This window comes from Lepidochelys kempii, chromosome 1 (assembly GCF_965140285.1).
Source record: "Lepidochelys kempii isolate rLepKem1 chromosome 1, rLepKem1.hap1, whole genome shotgun sequence".
NCBI lineage: Eukaryota > Metazoa > Chordata > Testudines > Cheloniidae > Lepidochelys > Lepidochelys kempii.
This window is the reverse complement of record NC_136380.1, coordinates 3,619,248-3,627,883: the sequence shown is the minus strand read 5'-3', so window position 1 is coordinate 3,627,883 and position 8,636 is coordinate 3,619,248. Positions and strand designations below refer to the sequence as shown.

At 52.5% G+C, this 8,636-nt stretch overlaps 1 pseudogene; it reads right to left on the bottom strand.

Moving 5' to 3' along the window:
- Positions 1-1,687: 1,687 nt before the first annotated feature.
- LOC140914700 (ubiquilin-1 pseudogene) lies at positions 1,688-3,346 on the bottom strand (annotated as a pseudogene).
- Positions 3,347-8,636: the final 5,290 nt, after the last annotated feature.

Genomic DNA, 8,636 nt, shown 5'->3' with positions numbered 1-8,636 from the left:
TGCCAAAAAAACTCTGTGCAAAACACAGGCCCATGTGGACATGCACACACACACATGCCCAAAGCCATGTAGACAAGTCCTGAGCATTAGCTGCTGTGCCCAGGAGCGGGGCTTTGTGGAGAGGGAACAGAGTGAGGCCCCAGAAAGCCTGCACTCGCTTGCCACAGGTTTACTCTGGGGCCTTGGGCAAGTCATTGAAGCAGAAATTTTCTACCTTGGACACTAATTTTGGGTGCCCGGACTGAGACACCTTAAGGTCCCTCCTGTAGGTCGTTTTTGGACAGAGGGGCCTTAATTTCTCTGTCCCTCGGATCTCCGTCTGTTACATGGAGATGCTAACCTTCCCTGCCTCATAAGGTGGGGGGTATGGGGACATAGTCACAGTCACATAGGAGGCATCCAGGTATTTGGGTACCTACCTGCATCTTTAGGCACCAAATAAAATCTTTAAAAATCTGGCCTTCAGATACCACAGTAATGGGGAACTAATGGGAGAGGCTAGTTAGCTAGGATCGGAAGTCAGGACAGACAGGTAGGTAGAATGGATAACAGGAGCATAACCGTCCTGAAATCAAAAATGTTGAGAAACAGTGATCGAGAGAGCTCAAACGTCCTGCAAGAGCCAATCCAAACTTACCATCCCCAGGATGCCGAGAGGAAAGGAGTATGGAGAATGTGTGACTCACCCAAGAGACAGTCACCAGCCAAACTGGGAAAGGAGACCGGGCCTCCTAACTCCAGTCTAGTGCCCCATCGTCTGGACTGCACAGCCTCCTTCGGTGACTATCAACACCTTAAACGATGATGATGATTCATTATCTGTATTATCGTAACGCCTAAGAGCCCATTTTGCTGGGCGTTGTACAAACACAGACCAGAACCACAGTCCCTGCCCCCAGGATAAGTGATGGCTACAGCCCGATGAGGAAACACAATGGTGAGGCACGAAGGCAGAGGTCTCAGCACAGCAACAGTCTAAGCACTGGCCAGTTTTTCGTAGGTCTCACAGCAAAGGGGAGCTTTGAGGTGGGATTTGAAGGAGGGCCAGGAAGTGGGTTTGTGGATGTTGAGGGGGGAGTCCCGCCTTGTGTCAGAGGCAGCACCCAGAATCAAAGCGGGGTGGGGGGGGCATGGCAGTGCCCAGATCCTTTTGCAAGACACTACCAACACTGGGTTAATCGTGCGGAAGGCTTGAGAGCTCATGCCCAGCTGAAGAGAACAGGTGGTTTTGGGCCGTGATCCTCCCCAGGAGATCCAGTAGTTAGGGACCTAAAAAGACCCTCTGATAATCAACCATGAAGACAAGCAGTGGAGGGAGAGACCAGCTCCTCCATGTGTTCCTCTGCCCACCACGTTCCCTCCCCTTGTGTGGCTGGAGCTTAGGACATCAGTAAACAAATGACAGCACATCTGTTACTGCTGAAGGCTAATATTTTAATAGGAAATTAATTTTTGAGAGCTATAGGCCAGACAGACCAATGCTCATGGATTAATGATCGCTGATAGTCACAGAGCACCCTAAGCTTGCTTTGAACTCAGAGACATTGATTCCCCACTGCTTGAAGAAAACTACAGCTCAAGACGCATGGCGATCAGCTTTAGTTTATAGCAAGAGAGGGTAACAGGAGTCCAAAGGATAGATCCCCAAGCAGCTTAGTCTTCAGAGCCATCAGCAAAACCAGAATGGCTAACATGGCCAGGACGGCTGGGAGCCCAGTAGTTTGTCAATCGCAGTGTTGACGTCTCCTCCAGCTGCTCTCAGAGCTTGTACGTTGGCTTCGTGGTTGAGGAAACCCATTAGGTAGAGCTGCTCCAGCTGCTGCTGGAACTGGGTTTCTGGAGTCTGGGGACGTGGGGAACTTGCTTGACCAAGACCCTGTGTGATTTGCTCAATGTTACAGAGCTGGCACCCCGACTCGGCTGAGCCTGGTGCTGGGCTTGCATTCTCACATGGCTCAGAGCCAGTCCCAGTTACTTCCCCGCCATCGGCAGGGCTTCCCACTGCCCCTGAGCCAGGAGCTCTGCCTTGGGCGAACCTCAGCACTTCCATCCCCAGGGCATGGAAACCCTGCTGAATCTGGGACAGAGCCTTGGTGGCTCTCGGGTTTGCCATCACTAACAGCATGTCTGGGCTGTGCAGCAGCTGGAGGAGAGCTTGGAGCTCCCGCGTTACTTCTTGTTGGGGATGCATGATTCCAACGAACCGGGGGTTACTCAGCATGAAGTGCACAATGAGACTGGGGCTCTGGCTCAAGGCCTGCATTATATTCCTCATGTAGGGGACAGACAGCATGCTCTGGAAAGGCAGGGCATTCCTGGTTATCGCTTGCAAGGCGTTCTGCACTTCCGGCGGGTTACACATCCCAGCTGCGACTCCAGGTCCTCCAGGCGGCACCCAGGGGCTCTGCCCCGTGCTGCAGTTTGGGCTGTTGCTGACATGAATACTCCCAACGTCAGTGCCACTGTTGCGATGAGGGGTGAAACTCTGGGGACCAAACTGAGAGGCCCAAGGATTCGGCAAAGGGTCTCTGTTTTCTGTCTGGGATGGTTGGCTGACCCCCGCTGGGGATGGCTTTTTCTGGGACGGGTTATTTGCACACTGTGCCTGTGGTCCATTCAGCGTTGGTTCTGGAGTATCAGCGAGCATTTGCCACAAGACTTTGTCTCCACCCAGCAGCAGAGTCTGGCTCCTGTTTCTCAATATTTCCCGCATCATCGCTGCATTCCTAACGAACTCGATCGTTTCTCGCATGAGGGCTGGGTTGTTCCAGATGTGGCTAACCCCTGGATTTTGCTGCACAAACTGATGGAACAGGGGGTGTTCCCTTAAGAACTGTGTTATCAGGTCGGTGTTTGACAGCACCCTCTGGACCAAGGGATTTTCCAGAATCTGTAGGATCATTTCGGGGTTGACCACCAGAAGCTGCTGGAGCTCATTTAGGAAACCTAAAAGGCTGGGTGCATTCCCACAGAGTATGCTCCGATCTGCCAGACCAGCTGAGCCAGGGGGGCCTCTGCCCAGGGACGCGCTGTTGGCTGGTGCTGGAAGGGTGGCTGGCTGGTTGTCTGCTCTCGTTTGCGGCCTGATGACGAGGTGGATGGTGAATCCGTCATGGATCCCAGCCTGGCTGAGAGTATCTTGGTCATTCACAATTTTCCCAGCAAAGATCAAGAGGAGCAGGTTGGTGGGAGCATGGAAGCGCTTGGCAATTTCGCCTCGAAAGTCGGCGATGGTGCTGTTCTCCCACACTGCAAACTCCTCCCTTTCCTTGAGGGTCTTCACAGTCACTTTGATGATCTGGAACGCTGCAGGTTTGCCGCCAGGGCCCTGTCCCTTTCCAGCCATGGTTAACCCGATGCTGGTCCCTTCTGGGAAAGCAGAGAGACCAGAGACTCAGAGGGGCTGGGAATGTCTAGAGACCAGATCCAGAGCACTCATGCCAGCTGGTGCACCGCCCCATGCCGCCCCTCTGCTCACAAGCTTCCTAACCTCCTGGCTCTGCCCGGGTGGACTGTGACATCCCTGCTGATGTCACTGTAAGCAAGAAACCACATGGACACCTGCCTTATTCCCCATGCAGTAAGTAGTCCCCAGGTGGGGTGCAAGGGCCAACACCAATGTCGCTACCATGAACAGGTAATGTGAGCTGGGAAACAAATGCCCCTGGTGCTGTTAAGGAGAAGAAAAGGAGGACTTGTGGCACCTTAGAGACTAACCAATTTATTTGAGCATGAGCTTTCGTGAGCTCACGAAAGCTCATGCTCAAATAAATTGGTTAGTCTCTAAGGTGCCACAAGTCCTCCTTTTCTTTTTGCGAAAACAGACTAACACGGCTGCTACTCTGAAACCTGTCATTAAGGAGAAGGTAAATCTTGGGGCAGGAAGCATCAAGCTGCAGCAAAGGGGATCCACCTTCCTGATAATGTCATGGTCTCCTCTCAGACTGACAACACGCCTCCAGGGCAGCGACCCCAATTATTAGGAAGAAACAGGCAATAGCAATGGGGGGATTTCATTATTAGAAATATAGATAGTTGGGTTTGCGATGGCTGGGAGAACCACACGGTGAATTGCCCGCTGGGTGCAAAGGTAGTGGATGTCACGAGACATCTAGATAACCTTAATGAGGACGAGCCGGTGGTCATGGTATATGTAGGTACAACGACACAGGGATAGGTAGGAGAGAGGTCCTGGAGGCCAAATGTAGGCTGCTAGGTAAGAGACTGAAGTTCTGGACCTCCATGGCAGCGTTCTCGGAAATGCTCCCAGTTCCACGTGCAGGGCCAGTCAGACAGGCAGAGCTGCAGGTCTCAGTGTGTGGATGAGATGGTGGTGCAGGGAGGAGGGATTTAGGGTTATTAGGAACTGGGGAACCTTTTGGAGGGAGAGTGGTCCATACAGGAGGGATGAGCTCCACTTAAACCAAACTGGAACCAGATTGCTGGCATGCAAAATTCAAAAGGTTGTATGATCACTCTCTATAAATACATCAGAGGGACAAATACCAGGGAGGGAGAGGAGTTATTTAAGGTAAGTGCCAGTGTGGACACAAGAACAAATGGGTAGAAACTGACCATCAACAAGTTTAGGCTTGAAATTAGAGGAAGGTTTGTAACCATCAAAGGAGTTGATGGTGAGAGCTACAGCCATTTACCCTTCCCTCCACCTCCCAGAGGGGCCTGTCTTCAGGGCGAAGCCCCTCTAGAAGGCTGAGGAGTTTGGTGCCCCTTATGGGACACGCCCTGGAGGCAATGCAGCACTGCCGGGTTATAATGTCCCTCTTGCTGCATTTCAGTCACCGAGGAGCCTGTGAAAAAAAAATGAAGCTGACCCACGTGTTCCCCTCCCCGCCCTGTGCGGCTGCTGCTGGAATCCATAAATCCCTGTTATTGGACCAAAGCCAAAGTGCCAAAGGGAAGAGTCAGTCAAACCTAAAGCACCCAATCCTGCCGGTACCGCGTGTGGGAAAAGTGAGCCGTGCGCCTGGCAGAGCCTGAGGATTCGCCCACTTGCAGGCCTTTACCATCCATGAACAGCGGCTGTGTCATTCGCTCCTGCTCACAGTCAGACCCGGCAGCCTTTCTCTGGGCTGTGGACCGACTGCGGCTCTCAGTTGCACCCACTGACCCGCAGCTGAAGGCAACTCTCTGGCTAATTTATCAAATATAACAGCATTTCCATGGGGCCTCTCATCCACCGCGACACGTCTCCCTGCAGGCCAGATCCTCCTGTTTCCCTGTACCGCCCCGGGAGCGGTTGGTGAGCTGAAATTAGCCAGGCAGCTCCCAATGACCCATGCTGACGTTGCTATTTAAAATGCTAATAACTTTTCCGACAAGAGCCTGGGCTGGGCAGTCAATCTCAGTGAGCTGGCTCCAGCGACCCGTGAGTTCTCTCTCTGCTGCAAACGGCAAAACGCCATTGCAAGAATGTTCTGAGCTTATCAGCTATTCACTTTGGTCTGATTCTGCCGTCCTTGCCCAGGGAAAGCTTCTACTGACAGCCGGTCAATGCGAATCCGAAGGGGGGATGCTCTTGGGTGATGGGCTGGGTTTTCCTAACCCTGAGAAGGCGTATATTAAGTCGAGTAAATAAACGTAAGTTCCTGAGCATGTTTCATCGAGTGCAGACCTGACCTCCTGCATGGCACAGGCCAGAGCACCTCGCCCAGGTGCCTCGCTACTGAGCCCCAAAACTTTAGTTAGACCAAAGCATTTTAGCCAGCAGGCAGAGAACCGGAGGGACCGAGGGGCCCCCAATGCCTGAGGCCCCTGCAGTGGCAGGGGATTGATCAGGTGAGGCCTGCCCAGGTGATCCCAGCAGGCGATCCACATCTCAGGCTGCAGAAGAAGGCAGAAAACCGCCAAGGTCCGTGCCCATCTGACCAGGGGAAAATCCCTTCCCTATCCCAAATCTGGTGACCTTTTGGACCCTGAGCACGTGAGCCAGACCCACTGGCCAGGCCGCTAGAAGGAGGAGTCTCTGATGAAGCATGTACCTCGCCCAATTTGTGCGCCAGCAGAAGGGGAGGAGTCCCTTGCCCTGAGCAGGTGAAAGGTCCCCTTTGCATTAAAAACCCGGGCGGGGGGGATATTTATCTCTCATTATCCTCACCCCCACAGCGGGTCACAATCCATTTCTTCCTTTACCATTTGCAGCCTGCCAGTGCACTGGGAGGCAGAGCCCCCAGCCCTGCTGCTAGCACTGAGGATTCAGCAGGGATTAACTCTCCCGTTCCCTTCGGGGCTTGTTAGATGCGGAGCCGGGAGTCAGGGGGACCCCGCTGGATTTAGCCATGCCAGCGATTGCACGGTTAGCACACGGCTCACAGGGGAGTGTTGGAATTAGGCCTGGCCTCCCTCCATCCCCTGCCTCTCCACCTCCCACACCTCTGGGGCCCCCTTTCCTGATCTCACACCCATTCCCCTCCGCCCTCCAGACAGAGCAGGGCAGGGCGAGTGGCCCTTGTGACGAATGGGAGCATTGAGCCAGGGGTGCCAGTCGAATGGAGGAGGAGGGGGTGGAATTGGGCAGCTCAGAGGTGCGATGTCTCATCCACACAGACGCTGACGTGACCGAGGATGAGTGCGGGGCATTGCGAGGAGAGGGAGGGAGCGAGCCGGGAGCTGGAGCTGGAAGGAGGCCGATGGGGAAGAGCTGGGCAGATGGCAGAGGATGGTGACAGGGAGGTTGAGGGGGTGAAGAGTTGGATGCAGTGATGTTCCTCAGAGGGCCGGGGAAGCAGGTGGGGTTGGTGGCTGGACCAGGAGAGGAGAAATCCAGCTCTCCCTTCTCAGTCTGACCACGGTGGGGCGTGTGAGAGACGCAGGGGCCTCCCTAAGAGAGGGCAGCTGCAGAGGCCAGATTTCAGTCTCTGTCCTCAGGCCATCCTTGCCTAACTTTGGGGTTGATTTATTTCATAACCAGATAATAAGCTGAATTTCTGTATGACAACGGCTTCTGGCCCTGAATAGTGACAATCCCTAGCTCTATATACCACTTTTCGTCAACAGAGCTCAAAGTGTGCTACTAAGGAGGTTAGACTCATATCCCCATTTTTATAGATGGGGAAACTGAGGCACAGGAGGGTGAAGTGACTCATCCAAGGTGACACATAAAGCCTGTGGCAGAGTTGGGACTAGTATCCAGGTCTCCTGAAGCCCAGTCCAGTGCGCTGTCCCCTAGGCCACACTGCAGTCTCTGGGGTAGTGTCCTGATTCACACAATCATGATGCTCCCTCCACCCGCTATGGTCCTTTCATTCTACTCCCATCCCGCATCCCCAGGGGGTGGGGAGTTTCTCTGGCCACTCCAGTCCCAGCTGTTTGTCACTTTGGGGATGAATCTTTCCATGCTGTTCAGCCCAGTGGAAGACTCTGCCCACAGCCCATCACAGGGTTGCCCTGGCATCATCTCCCTGTGCCTGGGAGAGGTGGAGTCAGGGCTCTGCCCATGGGCAGGGGTATATGGTCTGCAGCCTCTACTGATGGCCCGAGGTTTGACTGCCTCCAACACCCTGCTGCTGTTCATCCAGGAAGGTCTTTGGCATCTCGTGGCTTCCCGAAAACCTCATGGGCCATGCCTGGTCCCTCTGTGATGTCACAGCTGGATGTTTCTAGGGGACATAATTAGCTTCCTTCCCTCCTTAAATTATTGACAAGGGATGTACAAAAAAAACCCTTACGAGAATTTACGGGAGTAACAACTGAACTCTAAGCACATGATAACGGGAATGAGCCGCACCGGGTATGTTTAGGAAGCGTAAAATCTTCATCGCTGGCAGCCAGCCATAGCGAGTCACTGCTGAGCACTGCTTCTGTAAGAGGGGTACAGGCATTTTTACAGAATGGACATGCTGTAAACCTGTGATTCAGAAATACCTGATTGTTTCATTCCTATAATGTAAAGTATTAAAATAACTTAAAATGATTAAAAATCATATGATATATTCATGTCATAGAACAGTCCAAATGAAATGCAAAAAATAAAAATAAAGTCAACCTGGAATGTTTTTACCTTATTTAAACAAAAAAGATTGACATTAAATGAAACAAGCAAGTCAAAATGATTCATTTTGACGCGTCTCTGTTGGGAATGTCATCAAAGTAGAACAAGGAGCAAATGTTTCAAGTTGCAGTGGGGGAGGTTTAGGTTGGATATTAGGGAAAGCTTGTTCAAAAGGAGGGTGGTGAAACACTAGAATGGGTTACCTAGGGAGGTGGTGGAATCTCCTTCCTTAGAGGTTTTGAAGGTCAGGCTTGACAAAGCCCTGGCTGGGATGATTTAATTGGGGATTGGTCCTGCTCTGAGCAGGGGGTTGGACTAGATGACCTCCTGAAGTCCCTTCCAACCCTGAGATTCTATGAAAATTGACACTTTTCTGTGGCCCATTTTGGTTCTGGATATGGCATTTTCAGACAGGAAAGCGTTCTGTGAGAAATGTCCCACTCACTCTAGTGAATAGCCTTTCCTATGCAAATTGCAACACCACTCTGCAGCACTGTCCTCACCTTCCCACTGCTCTTGCCAGTTCTTCAGTCCCAGCAATGGCAACTTTAACAGTGCCTACCTACGAACATGTGGACGGCCAAACTGAGTCAGGCCAATTCCATCCAGCCCAGTATCCTGTCTCCCG